The sequence below is a fragment of the Pinus tabuliformis genome, chromosome 5_1, assembly GCF_031772625.1.
Source record: "Pinus tabuliformis cultivar Carrire ecotype Pingquan chromosome 5_1, CPIR1, whole genome shotgun sequence".
NCBI classification, from domain to species: domain Eukaryota; kingdom Viridiplantae; phylum Streptophyta; class Pinopsida; order Pinales; family Pinaceae; genus Pinus; species Pinus tabuliformis.
The window spans coordinates 788,901,926-788,928,194 of NC_142305.1; the positions used below are offsets into that span (position 1 = coordinate 788,901,926).

A 26,269-nucleotide genomic window follows, 5' to 3' on the forward strand; every position below is an offset into this window, starting at 1 on the left:
TTATATTCCAAACAGGTCACCTTGGGAAAATCGTCATAACTTTTGTTCTAAGCATCATATTGAAATTTCGTAAGAAGTTTCAAAAAGAGGACCTCATGTAGTTTTCTGTGTATCAGTTTCAGGTACTAAGGTCGAAACAGTGAGACGTGGCACGTCATACAAGTTCGCTCTACTGAACTAGTCTATAATCAATTCACTGTGGGAGATTTGGAATAACTCTTTCTTGGATAATCAAATTCTGATCAGAATGGCGGGGTTAGAAAGAGAACTCGGAGAGCTACCACAGGAAGAAATTTCAGAACTTGGAGATCTGAAATTACAGAGTTACAGTGGTTTCAAGATCAAGCTCCTAAAATCAAGAAAAATCAAGATGAGGAAGTCTGATGGCAAGGATCTGGTAAATTGGATACTACAGATGGGGAAATATTTTGATCTACATGGCGTACCACTGTTACAAAAGGTATGTATTGCATCTTCATATTTAGAACAAGATCAATTTTTATGGTATAAAGGGCTTTGTTCTCGTAAACCACTTGTTACGTGGTCAATTTTCACGGAGGAAATTATAGCACATTATGAGGATACAAAGAGCAACACCACAACAATTGGAAGAAAAAAAGAGAAAAAGGGCTTTGTTACAAAGTGGAATGAAAAATTATGGCAACAAGAAAGTCTACCCCTCACAACTATAAAGATGGAAGTGTTGTTTCTCCTAGCCTTCCACAACCTACAAGGGTTACACCACAACAATTGGAAGAAAAAAGAGAAAAAGGGCTTTGTTACATTTGTGATAAAAAATACACTAAAGGTCATAAGTGTGCTAAGAAGAAATTATTTTACATAGATTATGAATAGGAGGAAGAAAAGGATCAAGAAAGATCAAAAGAAGAGGATATACACCAGGAACCCACCCCAGAGAAAGAAGAAATGAATCCGACCATATCTTGTAAAGCATTGAAAAGAACTACCACTCCTCAAATTCCCAAGATAGAAGGACATATCAAGAAGAAAAAAGTTCAAGAAGTGAAAGATCACATCAAGAAAAAAGAAATGAATCCGACCATATCTTGTAATGCATTGGCCGGAATTACCACCCCTCAAATTATCAATATAGAAGGACATATCAAGAAGAAAAATGTTCAAGGATTGAAAGATCACATCGAGCACCAAGAAATGAATCTGACCATATCTTGTAATGCATTGGAAGAAATTACCACTCCTCAAACTATCAAGATAGATTGACATATAAAGAAGAAAAAAGTAATAGTGTTGATTGATTCGGGTAGTACCCATAATTTTATTCATTGTAAGATAGCCAAGGAATTGAATTGCTTCATATATCCAGCACCAAAGTGTCAAGTGATGGTTGCAAGTGGAGGAACCATAAATTCCTTTGGAAAGTGCCATAATATCAAGCTATCCATGGGAGAATATGTATTGAATAGCCCAATGCTTTCCATTCCAATGTGTGCTGTTGATGTTGTACTAGGTGTCCAATGTCTACAATCTTTGGGTAAGATAGCTTTTAATTTTCAAGAACTTTTCTTGAAATTTTTTTGGGAAGGAAAGGAAGTTGAATTAAGGGGTTTCGAAGGGAAACCTGGAAAGATAATCAACTCTAACAGCATGACAAAGCTTCTAAATAAAGAACAACAGGATGTAACTGTACAATTATGTTCACTAGAGGATCCCACATCGAAATCATGTATTTCTCTAGATCTCCAAAACATTTTGGACAATCATTCCAAGGTATTTGAGACTCCCAAAGGCCTCTCACCTATTCGTGATCATGATCATGCTATTCATTTGATTCCAGGAAGTGTTCCTCCAAACATCAGGGCTTATAGATATCCATATGCCCAAAGGAGTGGGAACTCATTCAAAAGTTGCAGAAGATTCCAGTTCAAACAGTATTGCGACAACTTGACAAGGAAGGAAAAATCAGATTGGAACCTGAAGCAATCATAGAACCGAGAAATCGAAAACTATGAAATAGGTCAGTTTCAGAGTATCTCATCAAGTGGAAGAACTTACCCGCTGAAGATTCCACATGGAAGAACAAGAATTTATACAGAAGCATCAAGAACTACTCAAGCGTTGAGGACAACACTTTTTGAAGGAGAAGGGCATGTTAGGTCCCTATACTACTAGTGTAACCCCTTATTGTTATTAGTACAACCCCCTTATTGTATTGTTGTGCCCATGTAGTCCCCATATTGTTAGTATTGTGCCCCATAGAAGCCCACTATTGTTAGTATTGTGCCCTTACATTATTATTGTTATGTCAGCTTTGATTATATTATGACCCCTTAACTCCTATATATAGAAAGGAGGTCTTGTCATTTGTATCATCCAAGAATTGTTCATTTGTGTAATGTAAAGGAGGTTGCCCCCTCGAAGAGGCTTATTTCTAAGGCGTTCATCTATCTTTTCTATCTTTTTGTGAACTGGTTCCATAACAACCTCCCAGCACCATATTAGTATCTACCAATTCTATCACATAAAAATCATCAGTAAGCGTATACTTACCAAGAGTGACACTCAATTGTGGCACTACCTAGATGCATGTCATATGATACTCATTAGCCGCCCTCACTTCGAAGCCCTTAAATTCTTGGACGTGGATGCCTCTCCTTACCACTACAGCTACATCAATAAAGTTGTATGTTTCTCCACCATCTATCAATGCTATGACACGTTGCCCTTGTATGATGCCCTTGATTTTGAATGTGTGATATTAGGGAACTCCTAAGAGAGGCGATATTACCCCCTTCAATTCTTGGAAGTGGCTTCCTCACCACTTTTAGGGGTGGTGCTTCCTCATAGACATTAAGCTCCTTCCTTGGTGGTTGCATTGTATCATTCTCACTATCGCTATCGGGTAGTATTTCAATCTAGTGAATCTTACCTTCTCCCAAACATCGGTGACCTGGTTCCCATGACTCTTTGCAAGTGAAACAAAGCTTCTTTCTTCTAAGCTTATTTGATTCTCTTCATCTAACCAATCCCTCTTGGTTTTGTTATCCAAAGATATATTCTCGCCCTTCTCTTTTGGAAGGACTAGTGGCATGGGTGGATCCTTCACCTTTGGTGTTGCACCTCCAATATCTCGAGTCTTCTTGATGGCGTCCTATAGGGTTTTCAGGTTGAAAGCCTTAACCTAACCTTGTAAGGGTTCGGCTTGTTGAATTTTGAAGCTATGGTTGGTCTTCATAATTAATACTTTACCCCTTAATGTATTTATAATGATAAATATAAAGCATGTTCTTCATGCTTTTGTCAAAAGAGAAAATATGTGACATGCTCTTCATGTCTGTTTTTTTAAAAGAAAAATTGAAGTTTTAAAAGTTGAATTTTTTGATCCAAAGAAGCCAAGTCAGCCCTCCTCCTAGTCAAGTCATCCCAGTCATAAAGGAACCCATTCGGCCAGCTAATCTACGATATATATGAGGCATTCGACCTCCTTCCAAAGCATGAAATTCAAATTACACCCGAGGAAGAATATGAAGCTTAAGTGTGGGACCAAATCTCTAAAGTAGCAGCATATCTAGATCTTTGTGGAAGGATCGAATTTATAAGGACCAAGAACTTTGTGAAAGGCAGCAGGACCGACATTCATGTGTGAAGAAGCAGAGCGAAAATCTACCATAGCAAACTAGATCAAGATGAAGTTCTTGGGCAGATGTTTGGCCAAGTCTACTTTGTTAGTCAATTTGACCTTATGGGTGACTAGATGATCTAGGTGTGTCTCTCGTTGAACTAAATAATTTCTCTGAGGAAAGGGTTGTTGGGATTTTCCCCCAAGTGGGTTTTCCTAGGGTTAAAAGTTGTGATCCAATTGTCATTCTTGTTCTATTGTTGAAGATCTTATGTGTAATTACTTAATGATGAATGTAAATACAAGAGGACAAAGTAAAAATCATTAGAAATAATTATCAACCAGAGGACCTATGAAAAATCAACACGGATAATCCGTTTCTTAAGAGCATGATCAGTCTTTCTTCGGTGATGTAAGTGACCATGGATACAGTCCATTTGAATCCTACGATATACTCCTCATGCGAGCAGGTCTGTTTGAGTTGTCTCAGCTCTCTAAACTGTATATTTGGATTCTTCTAATCAAATCTATCTATCAACCACTGCATAAAGTCTACATAAGAAGTGATGTGTTCATGTCCCAACATAACCAGTCCATGATACCAGCAATCATGTGCTTCTCCTTCTAGGTGTAGCATGGAAAATTGAATAGCATTTGTTTCCTGCATGGGATTAAGTCGGAAATAGGTGTCCAACTTTTGCATCCAATCCATTGCTAAGCATTTTTATGACCCATCAAAAGATGGGATGGGTAGCTTTCCTACCTTGCGTATCAAATACAGATTTCATTGTTCCTTAGGTCTATTCTAATATCTGATGTTGTTGTATTCCAAAAAAGTTAGGGTTGCTCAAGTGTTCTCTTCTAATATTTCATTCTCCCGAAAGTATTCATCAAAGAGTATATTTTGCTCTATTGCTTCTTGGGTCATTATCTGATGTTGGCTTAAAAATAGAGGGAGTAAGGGCATGAGGCTCCCTCCGCTAATTTCCCTAGTGTTAGTGCGCACAGTAGGACCAAAGTTATGGTTACCACTACCTTCAGTGGTGGTTTTGTTGATGCCAACAACGTTTAGGTTTCCTATGAGTTGAGCCATTAACTGAGCAAATAGTTGTTGTCCTTGAGCTAATACATGGGTTATTTATTGTTTTCTTTGAATCAATTGTTGTCCTTGCATTAATATGCATGTCATTTGTTGTTGTCCCTGGAGTATGGAATTTAGTAAGATACCAGGGTCTTGTTCTCCTTGCCCTACTCTATCTCCTCCCATGGTTAAACGATGGGTGTTTCTCTTCCTCCTTATGATAACATTGCTTGTACCTGTTGGAACCATACAAGGATCATATGCTCACAAGTTGGAAGGATGCTTGCTTTGATACCACTGTAGTGACCTAGGGCAATTTTTCCTCCTATGGTTTCTTATTTTATATGGGGTTTTCCAACAAAAATTCAATGCATTCATACAACAGTAGGCATTCCCTTCGTAAGGCACAACTTATTCAATATAATAGTAACCTTAGCCAACATAAATGTAATATCACGTAATCACACAATGTATAGGATTTATTATTCCATAACCAAAATCTGTCCAAATCAAATACTTTACAATATTGTATGTTAAATGAATTAATGTTACTAGCTTAATTGGACTTCACTACAACCTACAGAACTTGGGTTAATTCATGGTCTGAGAGATTACTGAGACTTAGATTAGCTCTTGTAGTAAGATCGCAGATGAGTTTCTTGCTTTCTATGAGTTTTTCCAAATTTAGGCCCTACAATTGTGGTTGGACCACTTAACCATTGTCGTCTGCCTAGATCAGGGTCCTAAACATCCCGCCACTAATTTTTAGGGTCGTGTTGCACTCAGAATGCCCTACCACTCATTAGCCTTCGAATTTCCCAGAAAACCCTTCCTAAATTAGCCTCGAGGCTATTGTAATGCCTCAAGAAAGTATCGATCCAACACAACCTTTAATATGTCCTTTAACTAGCCTCGAGGATGATCCATTCTTGCTTGAATTTACCCTCGTTTATGCTCATTAAACTCTTGTTGGCCTGTCACAAATTTATCTAGGTCTCAGGATGTTGCCCATTTCATAAACTTGTCACCTTTTGCCTCGAGATGATTCGATCTTCTGCCTCAATTAAGATCTGACTAGCCTCGGGAGAAAATTAGATATCTTGCCTCAGTCTCTCCACCATGATTTGTTGACCTTCAAATAGATAAATATTCTTGTTTACCAAAACAATACAGAAAAAACAAAAAGAAAAGTCACTGGGTAGGGTGGGATCACCTCCACCGAAACTAGTCCAAGGAGAAATGGGGTCTTAAAATCCTCAGCGCCTTAGGCTCAAAGAAAATAGAGACAAATAATCCAATCCAATTGATGCCTCCAAATTAATCCAATGTTGAATGGTGTTCTAATTGATGTCAACCCTGGAGTTTGACTTTGACTAAACACATATAATTGATGTCAAACTGTTAATGAACGCTTTTAATATTTGTCTGAATTACATTGAGTTGGAAGCTCCACAGTTAGATGGTTGAAAACCCTAGTTCTAGGGTTTGGGTTCTTTAGACTAAGGACATACCCCAAACTTGTTCAAGGCTTTTGAAGATGTAAACCATGGAATTTGTCATGGAGATCCTCGCCATTGGATTCACCTCATCAAGTTGGTTCTGGTGGTATATGGCACACCCCGAGAGGCCTCCCAGTTTGAGAAATATTCATGTTTAAATTTGAAGACCCCAGTTTGTGGGCTAAAACCCCATGCATGATGACATGGCAAATCCTCTAATGTCCAACATATTATTTAATCATTGGTGTTGGGCTCATATCAAATTTTTAAAGATATATTAAGTCTTAAAAGCCTTAGAGATTATTTTTATATACATCCACAAGGGTTCTTGGGTTCAAAAATTATATCATACTCCAAGAAGAAAACTTGTGGCCTTATCCTTAGGGTTGAACTTCATACTAATTGAAATTCAACATTTCAAGATGTTTAACCTCCTAAAGGTTCTCCAACGACCGTCTTATGGAAGCCCTTATGTATCCATGAGAAATATATAAAAGGAAGTTATATTCTCCTCCACAAGTATCGAACAAAACATGATCACCATTTGAAAAACAATTGCTCTAAAATTTAGCCTTTGAGGAGTCAACACAGAATTCATAACAAGGTTTTAGACTAGGGTTTCGTTTAGGATTTGATCAAGGTTTTCATTACATTTTCTTTTTGGTTTTTGGGTTTCATTTAGGGAAAATTTTCATGCAAGTAAAAGCTCAGTTGTGAGCAAGTGTTTGTGATTCATTAGGCACATAACTATTACTGTTGAAGGTAGACTTTGACGTTAACATATCTTGCCATTGTATCTAAGTCCTTCGCTCAAGAAATTGAAGTCAGATCTCATTGGCACTGTGAAAATTCCTATGTCTAACAATCTCAGGAATCGTACGGCAAGCAGCTGAATCTACTTCACCTAGATTGTTAATTATGTTACAAACTTATTTCAGATTTCTTCATGAAATATCGATGCAGATTACTAAAGCAGCCTACACCAATTAAATATGATTCTGAAACATAGAAACTGACCAAGGAAAATAGAAACAGATAGGATACAATTATTTTTGGACAAAAAGTTCCCTAGAAAAACCCAATGCGAGAAAACCGGTGCAGCAGCTATGAGGGTTTATTATTATTAAGCAGTAGCAAATTCTGAATACATCTCTGAATACCTCACAGAGTTATTCAGTTACAGAGAGAAATACTGGCAAAATCTTTGCGAGATTACCTCACACAATCACTGAGAAAAAGTCCCGGAGGATGCGGCCACTAGATGAGGTGCCTGTGGTAGGCTATGTGCTGCCTCTACGTTGTCCCAGCGTCAAATCTCCTAGGCACTGCGTCACCCAGTTGGGGAATCTACCTGCAACCCAGAGTCACTGCTCTCAACCTCTCAGTCTCACACCCCGACTTTCGGCCACTGAAACTAACTCTGCTGCTAGATTTTCGGCTTTCTCTCTCACCCTCTACGATGCCTCTACGTGGCCTTGTTGGCGCTATCTTAGCCTATGCGTCTGAGCTACTGGATCACCCTCTGCCTCTCTCTACTGATGATTCTCCGGCTAAGAAAATCACTCTCTCTCTGGAAGCTATCCCTGCCCCTCAACTGCAAGAGATTTCTTCAATCGATTTTTCCTCCTGAGAACTTCTCACTTCAGAAAATCGATTTCCTCTATCTCTCTGTGTGTTTTCCAAATGACCCTCAAGCCCCTTCTTATATCTTCTTGTTGGACAACCAACGGCCTAGATTAAACCATAAACAAAGGCTCATATCGCTTTGACTTGATCTATGGCTTTTTTTAGAAGTTTCACCCCTGATTAGATTAATACCCATTAATATTTTACTTTTCCTAAGTTTAGACATAGGAACCCCATTAAAAATATTAATTATTTTAATAAAATCACTTCTGGGTGGAATTTCCCAAAACACTTTCTGGGTTCTTTGGAATACCTGTGCCCAAGCCTCCCTGCAAAATTTGAGGCTTAGAGCACATCCGATGCTACCCCAAATCAACACTCCCTCTTAGCGAGGAATGTGCTCTAGCAATACACTGTCTCTTTGCATACTGCTCTGATTCTTAAGCATCTTCTCTGCACTGCTGGTGTCTGACCTGTTGTCCACCAACTACTGCGTTGATGCTGCTATTGTATTGTTGCCTTTGACACTACCATTGCCAATGCTACATATGTACTACAGCTCCCTCTCAAACGTTGCATCTACTATGCTACTAGCACTGCCACTGCTAACATTGCATCCGTACTGCAACTTAGTTGCTAAGAGAAGCAACTAAAAACACCCAAAACCAGACAAGTATCTAGTGGATACTCCTCGGTGCTAAAATCCTGAATGTTGCTAGTCCCATGCTGCCTCTGAAGCCACTGCGTTGTTGAAGCTCTGCATTGTACCCTCTTGCACTGCTGCCTCTCTGCTCTGCTCTACGCTGCTAAGTCTCTGGCTCTCCTAGCCACTGCATCTGTCGAATCAACACTCCATGGCACCAATTGAAACTCCACCATCACACTACCACTGATGATGGGCTCCTGTAGCAAGGTGATGATCTAAGAAGTGGGCTCCTCAAGGATCCTGCCCATCTATAGCTCTTTCGAACTACAACTCTAAATCAACTGACCTCCCTCCTAGAGATGCCGCTGCCATCTCTGCCAAATAGAAATGTCGAATAGCCTCCTCTCTCCTCTGTGCAGCACTGGACTAGACTACGCACTCCCTTCTGGAGCTTGTAGATCTATTGCCCCTTGTTGCTGCTCAAAAATGAGAAATGATTTCCTCAACAAGAAATTATTGAGGAAGTATTCCCTCACTATGTGATCTGCTTCTTCCTTCTGACAGCTTTTCTTCCCAACACTCAGCTTACAGGAACTGCGTCCCTCTAGCTCTGTGTGGCGCTGCCTAGCTCCCTCTACCTTAGCAAGTCTTTGATCTGGCAATCTTACCTCTCTGTCGGCTCACTCAAAGAGACACCCACAAAAATATAACCCTCCTGGCTAGAACTGCGCAATCCCTCAGGGGATTCGAACTGTTGCTTGTTGCGGCAAGTTGGCCCTTGCTTCAGTGCTAGATCTGCTCTTTCCCTATTTCACATCAATGGCTCTGATACCATGTGAAAATTCCTATATCTAACAATCTCACATATCCTACTACAACCAGTTGAATCTACTTCTCCTAGATTGTAACTTATGTTACAAACTTATTTCAAATGTCTTCTTGAAATATCGAAGCAGATTACTAAAGCAGCCTACACCAATTAAATATGATTCTGAAACATAGAAACTGAGCAAGGAAAATAGAAACACATAGGACACAGTTATTTTTTGACAAAAAAGTCCCCGGAAAAACCCAATGCAGGAAAATCGGTGCAGCAGCTCTGAGGGTTTATTTTATTAAGCAATAGAAAATTCTGAATACATCTCTGAATACCTCATAGGGTTATTCAGTTACAGAGAGGAACACTGGCAGAAGTTTTGTGAGATTACCTCACACAATCACTGAGAAAAAGTCATGGTTGATCCAGTCACTGGATGAGGTGCCCCTGGTAGGCTATGCGTTGCCTCTACGTTGTCCCAGCGTCAAATCTCCTAGGCACTTGTCACCCAGCTGGGGAATCGATCTACAGCCCAAAGTCACTGCTCTTAGCCTCTCGGTCTCACACCCCGGCTTCTGGCTACTAAAACAGACTCTGCCGCTAGATTTTCGACTTTCTCTCTCACCCTCTATGTGGCCCCGCTAGCCCTGCGTCATCCTATGCGTTTTGGCCACTGGATCACCCTCGGCCTCTCTTTGTTGATGATTCTCCAGCAGAGAAAATCACTCTCTCCGGAAGCTATCCCTGCCCCTCAATTACAAGAGATTTCTTCAATTGATTTTTCCTCCTGAGAACTTCTCACTTCAGAAAACCGACTTCCTCTATCTCTCTGTGTGTTTTCCAAATGACCCTCAAGCCCCTTCTTATATCTCCTTGTTGGACAACCAATGGCCTAGATTAAACCATAATCAAAGGCTCACATTGTTTTGGCTTGATCCGTGGCTTTTTCTAGAAGTTTCACCCTTGAATAGATTAATACCCATTAATATTTTAATTTTCCTAAGTTTAGAATTAGGAACCCCATTAAAAATATTAATTAGTTAATAAAATCACTTCTAGGTGGAATTTCCCAAAACGCTTTCTAGGTTCTTTGGAATTCCTGTGCCCAAGCCTCCCTGCAAAATTTGAGACTTAGAGCACATCCGATGCTACCCCAAATCAACAGACAGTATAAAGGTGACCTTGTTGATAGAAACAATATGACAATGGGACCCAATGACTTCTTGTTTAACTATTAAACCTGACAGTTGACTTGAATTGTGGCATCACAATGATCTACATGAGAGTGCACTTGGTATTTGACAGTGTCTTTTGGTACTTGATAGTGTTCCTTGTACATGATAGCTTCCTAATGATATGATAAGTACTCAACTGACATAGCATAGTACCTATATGACAATGGATGATTATTAAACATTGATTATCGACAGCTAGTGACCTTGATGATGATCTTCAATTGTAGCAGTGAGCAATGATAGATCGCAGAGTGGTTAAAGATAATAGTGGTTTAATTTGGCTTTGTAATTGAGCAAAAGCGGGATTTGGTTAGAGGTATGATTGTGCAATGGTCACATTGAGCAGAGTTGAGCAATGAAGTTGTCTGGACTTGACAGTGATATACATACCAAGAAGAGCAATAGAACCTTCATTACAATCTCTCTATATTGATGTTGAGCATAGCGGGATCCAGTTTGAAAATTGTGAAACATGGTCTGCCGGCTAATCTAGGTGGTTGGGTGGTGCAAGGCAAGAGAGTGGAGTCTCCTTCATGTTGGAGCCTGAGAACACTTCAAGGCAGCAGGGTGGTGCTAGGGCAGGGTGAAACCTGCACAGGGCATTGAAGCGACCGACCAATAGCAGCTGGTAAACAGGGTGTTGTTGCATTTGTCATATTGGAGTCTGATTCCAGGGCATTGGATCATCCTTCCGGTTGCAACTAGTAAACAAGGCGTAGGAGCATCCTACAGGTTGGAGCCTCCTTCAGTTGGAGCTGAAAACTTGATGTAATTATTTTTTTAAAACAAATATTAAGAAGTGTTTAGTGGTTTTTGACCCAAAAGGGATTTTCCACCTAAAAATCTATGTCTATTGTCTTTATTATCGCACATTGTTGAATGGTGTTGTTTACAGTTCATGTTGATGAAATGTTAAAGATAATTAATGTTCAGAAAGATTTAAAATACTAATTAATAAGAAATATTGATTCAGCGCCCTCTTAGTATTTCCAACATCCAACCCTCTTGTATTTATAGATTTCCCTAAGCTAGAGGAGCACTAAGGAAAAGTTAGAGGAGGGTTGGTGTAGTGGCTATTAGCCCCCTCTTAAGGCCGCAAGATTTTGCACTTGAGCTTTTGGATATTATCTCAAGAAGTGCAAGATTCTATTGTAATAGAACCAACCCCAAACATATCTGATGCAGGGTGCCTCCCACCCATAGGACTACCTCCCAGCTTCAGCGGAGTAGCTAGAGTTTTATCCAATGCTTATTTCCCCTTCAACCTTGGATGGTAGGACTCAACCCTACATCCCATGACAATATAGTCAAACCCACTATTGTGCCCGCGTTAATTTTCTAAGTGCCAATCAGATTCACTGTCTCATGTAATTATTTTATGCCCAAAAATTTTCTTTTACCAATAAATAATTTTCTACTATAAATTTTAATTTCTAAAAATTACAAACAACAATACTTTGGCACTTTTAACAGTAATTTTGCAGCAAAAACAAAATAAAGAATATCCCAAACAAAACAGCAACACAATTTTACCCTCATCACATTCAATTAACTTAGATAAATCACTAGGCTCCCTAACCAGGGGAAATGACCCATATAAATTACAACAAAACCTAAAGAATTTCCAGCAAAAAGTCCAACCCCTCAATCCCCTATACAACCCTCCTTCAGCCTCCTGCGCATTCCACGTGCAGCCCATGTTCGCTAGCCATTTTACACATGCAACTCCCTTGGTTGTGCGACCTTCCTAGATTCACAAGTGCAAGTTCCTAGCTAGTTGTCTCATTGATCATATTAATTGCTCCTCTCAAACAACCACATATAGAGGTCACTTCCACATGCTAAGACACCAAGCCTATGTGGAATACCTTCTAATGCTACAAAACTCAATGGCCCAATAACAACAAGCCAAGATCACGCCTTTCACCCTCAGTCATAAGGACCAAGAGGCTTTGACATTATCCTTGTTTCTTTATTTTTCTCTCCTTTTCTTGATCAGCACCGAGATGTCCAGTCTCAAACATTTTATGTGACAGTATTATTACCTTTTGGGTTTGATTTTAGTTGGACCTAGTGATTAGATTAGCTAGACTGTAATGCCCTCTTCAGACTAATTACCCAAAGGGGGATGAAGTAGCCTATTTAACTGTGTAGGTAATAGTCATTTGTAAGAGGGAAACTTGCTAATCACTCAAAACTGAGTTTAGTAGGGAAGGAGAGGAGATTTATTTTGATCATCATGGATTGTTGGTCTTTCTGATTTTTGGACTGGGGCTCTTGGAGGGTTTTAAGACCTCTTTTCTAATTGGTTTCGGTGTGAAAAATCCCAGCCCAGCCAATTCCTCTTCTTTTCTGGTTACAAGGCAAAGTCTAATTAGGGGATCATCTTCTGAGGCATAATCTGTGGCAGTAAACTTTCTTAGTGGCATTATCTGGGCAGCAAGTCAATTCTGAGACAATATCTGAGGCAGCGGCCTATTACCTGGGGCATCATCAGAGGCATAGACATTATCTGGACAGTGGAATCAAGTCTGAAACATTATCTGAAGCAGCAGCTATCCCTAGGGCAACATCTATGGTAGTGAACTACCTCTAAGGCCTTAACCGAGGCAGCAAGCTATCTATGAAGTTTTTTCTGTGACAGCGAGTACTTCCAAAGCATGTGAAAACCAGACTGAATCAGCAAGTTACGTAGGAGAAGACCAGACTGAATCAGCAAGTTACGTAGGAGACAGAACCAACCCCGATATGGCAGCGGAATGCTGTTTTGAAGTAGCAAGGTCGGAGCCCCATATTATATGAGCGAGTCTGGAAATTCCATTCTGAGTCAGCAGAGGGTGCAATAAAGCTGCGGGTGACCCTACACGTCTGCCTGAGGAAAGGGACAGCCATCCCTTGTAGCAACAGTAGATCAAAGAACTACTTTTGAGCTGCGGGTGGCAGAAAAAGCACAAACAGGAGAGATGTACGAGTCTGAGGGGATACTGGCTGATTGGAGCCTGAGGCAGCCAGTGCTGTTATCAGTGTGGAGCATCCACCGAATTCAGTTAGTGTGGTTATGACAGTAGGATTTAGATAGATCTCTGATTGGTGATGGTTAGCTATAGTTAAGCAAACTCTGTTGTGCCATTGTAAGTCTCGTCATTTGCTGAATCAGTATTAGATTAATAAACAGTTGTTTGTGGAATCAAATGGCTGCTAGACTCTTTATTGTACTGCTGTGTATTCAATTAAACACCGTTATTTCAAAGATTAATGACTATTTTATGCTGTGATGAAAAACTGCTTTTTCTTGTATTCATTGAAACTCCTTCTCAGAATTGTGCCGTAAGGGGAATTTTCCCAAGAGGGATATTACATAGAAGCTCTTCTCTAGGCACTTTTTCTTCCATTTTCTTTGTCTTACTTTCAGCATTACCTAAAAGTTGTTTTCGCATCCCCAGATTGTGTTCACACTTAATGTATCTTTTAGTCTCATTAACCTACTTTTGTGATCATTTGTTAAATATTAATAAAATTATCTTATTTTTATATTTATTTATTTATAACAAAACAATATTGATATCAAATATTTTCGGACAAAATTACATTTAAATTATAAAATCATCAGTTTCAAACCACTTACTGTGTTTCATCATCAAAACATATTTACCAAAAAAACACCAAGCTGCTCAGCCTTGTTTATAGAGCAGCTTGTTTATAGTTTAGTAGAGACTACTGATCCCACCATTTGTAGTTATAGGTCCATGAATGTTACAATTTTGTTATCGTCCTGAAAATTAACAGATAATAAACATGGCCAGAATCCTGCTTTCACAACCCAAATCTACTTGTTGAAACAACTGATAAACTCAGGTTCCGTCAAATCACCTCACTGTTGTATCATGAAAGGTTTTATGATTTGTGATACCTGAAACTGAAGACCCAAATTTCTAAATGAAATCAGGAATATTTGAAACCAAAGAACTCAAATATTTGCGGAAATCTCAAAAACATAACTCTTATTGATATCAAATAACGTCTCACACTGTAATAAGAGCAATATCGATAATGCACTTCAATTTTGTTTCTGTTGCTTGCTGCTGTTAGCACCTATCAGTTTTCTTATTTTTAAGACAAGAAATAATCAAATTCCAAGTTTAGGTTCATAAGACTTTAATTTCCCTCAACCGATGGTTACCAAGTTTGGCCAAATCATCCCAAAAATTCAGAATTAATTCAGTATGTCCAAAGTATTCGTTTAAATTTGATCAGGTTCAAATTTAAACGAATACAAAAGGTAGGGGCACATTTCCTCTTCCGACCAAAACCCAGGGTTTCAACACCCCACGGGATTGAAAGTATCAACCTCTACTGTCTTACATGACTCATTAATACTTTTGACTAGGTCAAAGCAATAAGGGATAAGTTGTTTTAAACTTCAATAATGATTTTGTGAGTTCAAAGCGTGATGAAGGCAGGCCGGGTAGAATAAACCATTATATAGTATTTAAGGGATAAGTTGTTTTAAACTTCAATAATGATTTTGTGAGTTCAAAGCGTGATGAAGGCAGGCCGGGTAGAATAAACCATTATATAGTATTTAAGGGATAAGTTGTTTTAAACTTCAATAATGATTTTGTGAGTTCAAAGCGTGATGAAGGCAGGCCGGGTAGAATAAACCATTATATAGTATTTAAGAACAGTATTAAATTTAAACATGCTAACTATGCCTTAAACCATGCAACCATTCTAGCTCAAGTCATTACGTAACCCAACAGAACTAAGCTAGCAGGGTATGATAACCAAGCTAGAATGGGCTAGGATGACTGGGGGGACGAAGTCAGAGCAAGCAACATGAAGCCAAAACATATGGGGAGGAACTCTACAGCTTAGGAAATTCCAGATCCAAACTTGGATTCCCTAATTCATTCTCTTCATTTTTGGGCATGAATGCTTGCACTTGAACTCTACAGCTTAGGAAATTCCAGATCCAAACTTGGATTCCCTAATTCATTCTCTACATTTTTGGGCATGAATGTTTGCACTTCTTCTCAGCTAGGAAGAAAATCATGAACTTTATTCATCACAGACCCAGAATCTGAAACAAATTTTTTCAATGTTACCTCGATCTGCTATATTAAAACTGATAAAAGCATCAAGATTGAAACCAAATTTATACACTGAAGAATTATGCTTTTCTGGAATGAGAATGAAAATATCACTTTAATATAAAATTATAAACAAGAGATTTCTCTGAATCTTTATAGTTTACATATTTTCACAAATTTAAAGTCATGGATAGCCCTACAAAACCTCTAGAGATCAAACCACGTACAAATCCGATGCCGATGGCATCCAGAAGTTGCGAACCCTTGCAATGTTAAGCCGATTTAGGCAATGAATTGATGAAAGCGTTATAAGAAGAATCCAGATCAAATAACAACTGACGGGCCTGCTGTTCTGTTAGCTCCTCCGATGCCCCCATGTTCTTCAACTTCGAAATCCATTCCCTGGCTTTCACTTTACCCTCAAAGTCCGGTGGAAGCTGAGGAACCCTACTCAGGGCCGACAAAAGATCCGAAAGCGCGGGGTATAACTGATCCACGGCGACCATATTAAGCTTCAGAGAATCCATTGAGGTAATAAAATGCTGTACGCATTCGGCGACAGCAGCGGCAGTGCCCAAATCTGATGATGAAGCCCTGTGTTCAACGGTGGCCGGAATCCCGGAAACAAGTAAGCAATTCATAGCAGTAGGGAAATCCATCTTGTAGGTTTCCATGAATCTCTCAATGCTTGGGACTGTATCTTCAAGAGAATTTGTTAGGGTTTTAAATTGTGCAATCAACTTTGTGCATTCTGGTTCGTAATATTTTGAGGAAATTACGTCACAGACATATGCCTTCTCCATTTTCTCCATGGTTCTTATGATTGCAAAGAGGTCTGCGAAATTATCATACATTTCACGCTCGCGTTTATCGTTCCATAATTTTACCTCCCTCGCCATATCAGCCGCCATAATTTTAACTGCAACTCTTTGAATAACAGTGATACCCCTGCGAATTTTGATGCTATTTACCATGAATTGTTCCGACACGAAGAAATATGTTAGAAATAACAGATTTCTGGGGTGGGTTGCGGGGTTAATTAAAATGAATTAAGCAGCGGGGCAAAATCAAAGTCTTGTGAAAAAATCAAGGTTTTCGTTCAAAAATTAAGAACTTCAAACTGCAAATAAAGATACCTGTGCGTTTAATAGATTGATCGAACGTATGGAGGTTCTAGGTAATTGATATAGCCAGAGAACGTTCCGATTAAGCTCTCCAACCTCCTTAGTTTCACGAAAATTGGCTCCGTAGATACCTGCGAAGTGACTCCTCCGATACCTCGGGCAAAATGAAAATCAGAAATTTATATAATCTGGTTTGTGTTCTTTTAAATTGGATTTCATATGGTTTTAATTGATTTCTTTCTGCACGCTTACGCGGTTGCTTTGCGCATTGGGTCTGCTGCCAAGTCACTTTGTACTCTGACGAAAGCCAAGAATTTATCAACAAGTAAAACCACATTAATAATTTTGATGGGGTTGATATAGCTAAAAGTAACCTATTGCAATTTGAAGAAGGTTTTAATAATATATATATTAATTTAATTAATTATGTATAAAAAATTATAAGTTAATTTTAAATTGACAAAAAAAAAAATTATATATATTATAGAAGAAAGGTTTTTGGATTAATTATACTGATAGAATTTGGTCGAACCAACTAATGTGGCTCATCTTTAAGATTAGGTGAGAAATCCATCGATAAGGAATAAATAGTAAGGATGCAACATTGCCCAGAAATAGCGATTAAAAACTCGTTGTTGGTGAATTAGTTAATAGGTAAAGAAATTAATTATTAGGGAATTAGGGTAAGGATTTATTTCATTAAAAAAATCTATGTTTAGTTAAAAATAGCTGTTAAGGAATAATTAAAAATAAAATATTGAATTTTAATTAATCAAAGAAGTTATTTGTTAGAGGTTGACCAATTAGAAAATTAGTTGTTAGGAATCTAGAAATTTTATCCTAATGTAATCAAATAAATTAATATTAAGTTTATATTATTCAAATTAAAGGATAATAAGAAAAATACTACTAGAGATTTTATAATGTAAAATATATATATATAGTAATAACAATGAAAAAAAGAAAAGGATCAAGGCAGAAAACAAAAGAGAAAAAGCCAAAAAGAGAAAGAGGAGAAGAGGGGAAAAAAGGGAATGATGACTTACGATGAGAGAGCTGGAATCCAGCTCTTACTCAATTTCCAACCATCATCCCTATTAAGATTTTTGGCATGCCTTTCTATCTCAATCACCTCTCTAAGCTTCCTATGGTGGAAGTGGTCGACCTTAGCGATGACTTTGGATTCTTCAATGCAGACATGGTGCTTGGATTTTTTTGCATGCTCGGCTAACGCTGATGAGTGGGAGCGATTGTGTCTAATGTCTGCAGCATGTTCATTGATCCTCTGCTTAATAGATCTGCTTGTTTCTCCAATGTAGGGGATCCCACAGGAGCAGGGAACAAGGTAGACCCCTTTCGAGTCCTTAGGAAGCTTAGAGCAGGGAACAAGGTAGACCTCTCAAGAAGATTAATGTCGCTTCCTCATTCAAACCTCTCAATACAATTAAGAATTCTCTTAGATCTATTAAAGACCCTATTGATCCTAAGGACTCGAAAGGGATCTACCTTGTTCCCTGCTCCTGTGGGATCCCCTACATTGGAGAAGCAGGCATATTTATTAAGCAGAGGATCAATGAACATGCTGCAGACATTAGACACAATTGCTCCCACTTATCAGCGTTAGCCGAGCATACAGAAAAATCCAAGCACCATGTCTGCATTGAAGAATCCAAAGTCATCGCTAAGGTCAACCACTTCCACCATAGGAAGCTTAGAGAGGCGATTGAGGTAAAAAGGCATGCCAAAAATCTTAATGGGGATGATGGTTGGAAATTGAGTAAGAGTTGGATTCTAGCTCTCTCATCGTAAGTCATCATTCCCTTTTTACCCCTCTTCTCCTCTTTCTCTTTCTGGCTTTTCTTTTTTTTCATTGTTATTACTATTTGTATTATTTATTTATTTACTTATATATATATATATATATATATAATATCCATTTTTAAGGTCACGGCCAAGCCAAACACCAAATTTGTGTATGAGACCCCCTTGTTTGTGGGACAAGGGACCCACCTCCGCGCAGCGATTTGACTGCTAAGTCTACAAAGGCATACATACTCTACCCCCCTTTGGTTTTGAACCTGTGACCTCTTAGGAGGAAACACATGCTCTTAACCATATATATATTACATTATAAAATCTCTAGTAGTATTTTTCTTATTATCCTTTAATTTGAATAATATAAACTTAATTTTAATTTATTTGATTACATTGGGATAAAATTTCTAGATTCCTAACAATTAATTTTCTAATTGGTCAACCTCTAACAAATAACTTCTTTCATTAATTAAAATTCAATATTTTATTTTTAATTATTCCTTAACAGCTATTTTTAACTAAACATAGAATTTTTTAATGAAATAAATCCTTACCCTAACTCCCTAATAATTAATTTCTTTACCTATTAATTAATTCACCAACAGCTAGTTTTTAATGGCTATTTCTGGGCAATGTTGCATCCTTACTATTTATTCCTTATGATCAATGGATTTCTCACATTTTGGGCAATGTTGCATCCTTATTATTTATTCCTTATGATCGATGGATTTCTCACCTAGTCCTGAAGATGAACCACGTACGAAATGTCGACTAAATCCTATCAATGTGATTAATCCGACTTTCTTCTACATTATGGATCACAAAAGTCTTAGATCTTACACATATTATTTTAAAATAGACTATTTTGCTAAAAAAAATTGCTTATATATTAATTTCCCTATTTAATTAGAATATGAACTTATTAGAATTGGAATAATATCAAATCTTTAGGAAATTGGTGGGCAGGGAGGGAGTCATGTGGCACTAATCTAAATTAGTTTGAGAACAAAATGAATTACACATCTTATTGTAAAATGAACCATTTTGCTAAATAAAATTTGCTTATATATTAATTTCCCCATCTAATTAGAATATGAACTTATTAGAATTGGAATAATTTCAAATCCCTAGGAAATTGGTGTGGACGAATCTAATTTTTTAAATTTGTTAAAAGTCAATGCAAACTAACAAACTTTGTAACACACTACAACCGATGATAAGTATATTCCCTTCAGAGTCAATCTAGGCCATCAATTAAAAATTGAGAAGCCTTCGACAATTAATTGACTAAAATCATTAGTGGAATTTTTTTATATATCGAATATAATTATATAATTTTTTGTTTGGGTAGAATAGATGGTAACAAGGTGTTATGTTAATGCATTATGTGGTGAATAGGTCATTCATTCGAAATTTTGTGGGCACAAATCTAGTGATGTTAAGTGCTGGTGTGCCCTAGGTGGGATGCAATCCTAGTGTGGCCTAGGTGGGATGCGATCCTCAAATGATTTTGACGGCTTAGATGCCACTAGGTAGTGGCTACTCAAGCCACAGGTTAAGCATGTCAATCATCTCAGGACTCACATCACCTAATAATAATAATAAATTATATATTTTTTTGGTAAATCTGTAAAAATTAAATTGTATTTTTAAATATATAAATAATTTTGATAATTGAATTATTTTTTACCATTTAGATTGTGGAAAATAAGTTGGACCCTACTCTTCCTTCTTAGCTTTTTTTTTTATTGATTTATTATTATTATTAATTATTTATTTATTTTTTATATTTTTTTAATTATATATATAACTAATATTCATTATAATGATCATAATTGTGGAATTCATTTGATTAATTATTAGTTTTTATTGAATACATATTAGTTAGTATAAGTTTTTTTTTTTATTTTTTTTTTTTTTTCGGTCAAAAAACAGTGATTATATTATCAGAAAATCAACAGATACTAAATACATTTCCATAGGCTCAGAATTTGGTTTAAGCCTAGCTTTAAGGAACAAGTAGCTTAGAGGAAGACCATGACAACCAGTGTCACTAGTTATTGTTGGTTGGCTTACAGGCCAGTACTTACAAAGCACAAAATAGGCAAAAATACATATCATAGGAATCCACATTATGTAGGTGGATTTGGAGGAAAGGCTGGAGGAGAAGCAAAGAGAGCAGGGCATTCATGCATGTGGAAGTCTATGTGTGCCAACCTCACTTCCAGGGAGTGGAGGTGGTCATTTGTTCACCTGTGGTGACGACGTAGACTTTCCACTAAGTCTGGGATCTCGCTCTGCATGTGATGAAGATCATTGATATAAGCTACCAATTCATTTCTATCTTCATAACTCTACTCCCTTATAGTATCAATATTGAGTTGAATGTAGGTCAATTGAGCAACAATAGACTCCAAGGAGGTGGGGGCCTCTACCTGACCTGGGGAGCGAGCTAGTGATAGATCTGCACCCTCTCACAAATGATGGTTGCCAGTAGTTTCAGTAGTGGAGCTTGGCTCCTCTTCCCATTGATGCCCTGTCATGCGCGGAGCCGCCCCTCATGGCGCGCACATCCCCTCTGACAGGGCATTAGAACATCGACGTAACCACTAGCCACCCCTGAGAGGATGGTGTTCCACCTAACCAGAGAAAAGAACCAAAACAAATTGTATTGAACTTGCAGAAGGAGTAAACAGAAGACATTACTGAGACATTTAACAACCCTACACTTTCAAGACTGAGGCATCGTTCTGAACGTTGTCCACCCCCCCATGAAGGAAACATTGTTAAAATTGGCAACTAGGGCCAAACTACACATCGGTCATGTTATTTATGATAGCTGATATTTTTCTTGGATTCCTCTCTCTGAGAGGTGTAGGATTGATCTAAAGATCATCCGATTCTGACATGTAAAAATGAAGATATGAATTTATTTGTATTATTGACAAATTCTCAAGGTAGGCAAGCAAGCAAAATAGGCATTTTAACCCCCAGGTCATCCTCAATGTTGCATATAAAACGAGGAGACCTCAAGTCATTTTATCATCATCTCATCTTCACCCATCTCTCTCTAGTCACTTGATTGGGTACGCAAATTTGGTAGCTTTCTCTCGCACGTGCGAAGGAAGGAGGACGTTTTATGTTTGGTTGCGTTGACCAGTTTGACCGAATTTCAGAGGCTGTTGTTTTGGGTTGCATTGACCTTCTTTTGAATGTGCATTAGGTGAGGCATATTCTCCTTGGTAGGCCATAGATTTGGGCACTAAAATTGAGGTCATTTGACCTCCCATTTGACTAGCGTTGACTACCCTAGATCTGGCTACAGTTTGACTTTCGTTGACTAGCATTTAACTAGACTTTTCTAGGCTGTTTTGGATAGTTTGGGTTCGTTGTTGGAGGCCGAAGTTGACTGCGTTTGACCGAGCTTCTTAGAGGAAGAATTCAGCCCTATTTGACCAACGTTGACTTTTCTGGTTAGGGCTTTTTTGCTACTGTCATAAATTATCATATTTGTAAATTTGTACTATCTCTCTCTCTTGAACTATTGAAGAATATAAGAAGAATTGATCAAGGGTTTCCCCGCATTGGAGTTTGTCCCTAGCTGGTGCCACATCTTGTGTCCTCCTGGCTTGGCTTGTCTTCTACTGTTTATGTTTATGTTCTATCTGCATTTTACTATCATGTTTTTGTGATTGTTAAACTGGATATTGATATTGGGCTAATAAAGAAATTGAAGTAAATTTCTCTTAAGCATAGAACATACCAAAAATTAACATGGTATCAAAGGTGAGGTGAAGACAAAGCCCAAGCAAGAGTGAAAGAGCAATCACCAAAGACAGTTGAACAAGGACAAAAGGCTTAATGGGTTCTTCATCCCACTTCCCAGCTGAAGACAAGCTCTGTGAAAAGTCTGACTATCATGGATGGAAGATGTATCTTGATCTGACCTTGGAAGAACAAGAAGTGTTGGATTATGTGAAGGGTAAAATCCCTAAGCCTTCTTCAAATGCATCGGTTACTGCAAAGTCCAAGTACAATAAGGATGAAGTCAAAGAAAATAATATTATAAGAGATTCCATTGACAAGCGTCTCGTGGCCTACATCTCCAGTTTGAACACGTCCAAGGAGATCTACCATAGGTTGGTGAGCATGTTCAAGGTTAGTGATGCAAAACAAATTTTATTTCTCAAAAATAAATTGAAGGATATTAAGAAGGGCAAGGACGAGGATGTTCAATCCTACTTCTTAAGGATCACTGAGATGAAGAATGATCTACTTTCGATTGGAGAGGTCATTCCTCACAGGGAACTTACTATCACTACCCTTGGAGGACTCCCACCTGAGTGGTATATATTTAGAACCACTATTCACAATAATGATTGAATTCCAGGGTTTGAAGAATTAATGTCGAGATGCATTCAAGAGGAAACAATAATGGTGGAGCAAGAAATGCCTTCTAATAGAGGCAACCCCACTGCTTTCTCCGCTCATTCCAAAAGGGGAAATAATGCAAGGTATAAAGATCATTTCAATGGAAAGCCTGGATCTAAGGGTGGAAGGAAGGGTAGGTGCTTTGTTTGCAATAAGTTTGGCCACTATGCAAGGGAGTGTCCAAATTGAAGGGAAACATCACACGGTGATTATTACAATCATTCCAAGGGTAACTTCAACAACAACAATCAAAGGAATGGTAGGTTCAATGGAAAGGGAAAAAGGAATGTGAGACATCAAGGAAATGGTCAACCCTCAAGAAAGCAAGGAACTTCAGGTATGAAGAATCAAATGTTTTTAACAATAAGCAAAAGGAATACTATCTTATATCGGCCCTCTCCACTACCTCTCCATTGGACTCTTTGGGGAATTGGCTAATTGATAGTTGTGCCTTAAGGCACTTCATCGGATATAAGGAAGCTCTCTTTAATCTAATAGAGAAGGAGACAAAGTTGGAGATTATTCTTAGAGACGATGCCACCTATCCCGTAAAGGGAGTAGGGAATGCTACCCTTCAATTGAATTAAGGTAACACTATTCATTTACAAGAAGTTTGTAATATCCCTTGTCAGGGGTATCCCTCAAACACAAGCAAACTCCAACCAGAGATGGACTGGGAGGGCGTTTACCAGATATGTTGCCTCTAAAAAGAGGACGAGATTTGGAGGCTACCTGGCCCTTTCCAGACTCTGTGTAAGAGTATAGGAGAAAAACACACAAGTGGAATAGTAGCCGGGGTGCTCAAAGAGATTTTAAAAAAAAAAAAAAAACAGTAGTGCAACATACAATAATGTATACATGGAATATAAGCAGATACTCGAGAAATGCAGAGAGAAATGCTAAGCCATTTTATTATACTGAGTAATGGAAGGAGTACAAGAGGTGATAAGAAAGATAGCACCTCTACTTGCACAAGGCAAGTGAAGAAATACACTTAGAATGGTAAGGAAATGGCCTCTCTCTGAACTGCGTCCAAGCTGCCGGAGAACTGTTGTGCTACTACTACTGCTGGAATCAAGTGAGGATTTGGGGCTGTTCCCCCCCTCAAAAAATGCTAAAACTCTGGAATCAACCTTTGCTCAATAAACCCAGAAAAGCCCAAAAAGCTTTTCTAAAATAGCTGACCCCCGAAAATCACCCCCTTGAGGATCTACGCTATCCCTCAAAGCTTTGCGCTGCCCCTGAAGAGAATCCTCCAAAACTCTACCCGAGACTCTGCCAAAATCCTCCAATATGCAAGGGCTGATCCCTTGCTCAATCTCCAAGCTCAAGTCCTCCACATAAACCCAATCCGAAGCTCCTACCAAAAGAGACGGCGTCCTCCCCTCTCAAGATTGCGCAGTCATCAAAATGCTCGATTCCTCCTCAACTCCAGAGATCACTCCTCCTACAAAATATTGATGAAGCTACCTTGCCCGAGCAGGGACTCGAAGTCCCCCAGGGCTAAGGGTGAGATCTCCAAACGGAGACACTCGATGCACTAAACAGTGCTGCATACAGGCTAAACAGCCAGCGTGCTCTAAGTCTAAGTGACTAGCTCAAATGCAACATAATCCATGATCAAATGAGGAGGCTCCTCTCTCCTTTATAGCGTTGGCCTCTCTCAAAACCCTAAGGCCCACCTTCTCCAACGTAGCCTCTCTCTTGCCACGTGCTCCTTCTCCATCTGCATAGTCCCTCCAAGTGCCTACGTGGGCCCCCTTGGCTCCCCTTTTAAGTTATAATGTTGTGCTACTAGGGAGTGACTTTATTCAAAAAAATGAGTTATGTCCCCCTTTCCTCACCTTTTTATTTATAAATAATTATAGAACGCAAAATTGAGCAAAATCGAATATTCCAATTAGCCATGGCTAATTAGGAATATTACAGTCTCCCCTGGAAGAATGTTGCTTGTCCTCAAGTAACTGAAGTGATGGATGCTGCAAAATTTTCTCACTCTCCCAAGTGGCATCCTCATCCGGTAAATTCTTCCACCTCACCAAGAATTCCCGGACAGTCCTGCTCCGCAGCTGCCTCTTCCTGGTATCAATAATAGCCTCTGGCTACAACACCAAATTCCCCTCATCATCCGTGGGTGGTAGCTCATCTGTCACTGTCACCTGCTACCCTAATGCCTTCTTCAGGCATGATACATGAAAAACGTTATGAATCTTGTTGTCTTGGGGCAGCTCCAATTCATACGCAACCTGTCCAATCCTATGTATCACCCTGTATGGCCCATAAAAGTGGGGCTTGAGCTTCTCAGCTCCCTTCTGCTTCAGTGACGACTGTCAGTATGGCTGTAATCATAGGTAGACCAAGTCCCCTACCTCAAACTGTCTCTCCACCTGACCCCTGTCAGCATATAGCTTCTGTTAGTTCTGTGTTGTAGCCATATTATCCTTGAGAGTTCGGAGGATATCCTGACTCTCTTGGATCCAAATCCTGGCTCTTGAAGCCTTGCTAGCACCAAACATCCCATCACCAAAAGATAAAGGATGATATCCATACAAATCATTGAATGGTGACATACCAATGGACATGTGATGTGTAGTGTTGTAGCAGTACTCCCCCAGATGCAACCACTTCAATCATGTTCGTTGTTGCCCACTGACATAGTTACACAAGTAGCCCTCCAGCCACTTGTTGACTATCTTTGTCTGCCCGTCCGTCTGTGGGTGATAACTGGTACTTGGTGTCAACTCCATCCCCACCAACCGGAAAAGCTCCTGCCAAAACCCGCCCATGAAATGGTTGTCCCTATCACTGATGATGGTCTTAGGAAGACCATGTAGCCTGAAGACCTCTCTGAAGAACAGCTTGGCCACCTGCGCTGCTGTGTAGTGTGCGGATGTGGCGAAAAAGTGTGCGTACTTTGTCAGTCGATCAACGACGACAAAGATACAATCCTTGCCCTGCACCATGGGCAACCCTGTGATGAAGTCCATCGAAATACACTCCCATTTCCCATATGGAATGGGAAGAGGCTGTAATAATCCTGCGGGATGGCTCATCCCCCCCTTGTTCCTCTGGCAAATATCACACTCCCGGATATGCTGGAGTACGTCCTCCTTGAGGCCCTTCCATGAGAAACTCTCTCTAATGGCCCTGTAGGTTTTGGTAAACCCCTGATGGCTGGCCAATGGTGAATCATGTGATGCCTGAAGTATCTTCTTCTTGAGTTGAGGTCCCTTAGTCAAGAAGATCTGGTCCCTATAGTAGATGATCCCATCGACTACCCTGTACCTGTCATCCACCACCTACCCAT

At 39.0% G+C, this 26,269-nt stretch overlaps 1 pseudogene across 2 annotated transcripts; it reads right to left on the reverse strand.

Annotated features, from left to right (window-relative positions):
* Positions 1–15,688: 15,688 nt before the first annotated feature.
* LOC149167296 (vacuolar protein sorting-associated protein 28 homolog 1 pseudogene) lies at positions 15,689–17,028 on the reverse strand (annotated as a pseudogene). Of its 2 annotated transcripts, none has more exons than XR_016260548.1 (2): positions 16,729–17,028; positions 15,689–16,540 (listed from the first exon to the last, which is right to left on the reverse strand). The product of XR_016260548.1 is annotated as a vacuolar protein sorting-associated protein 28 homolog 1 pseudogene, transcript variant X2 (transcript). The 2 variants fall into 2 exon arrangements; XR_016260547.1 differs by having other exon boundaries at positions 15,689–16,555; positions 16,729–17,023.
* Positions 17,029–26,269: the final 9,241 nt, after the last annotated feature.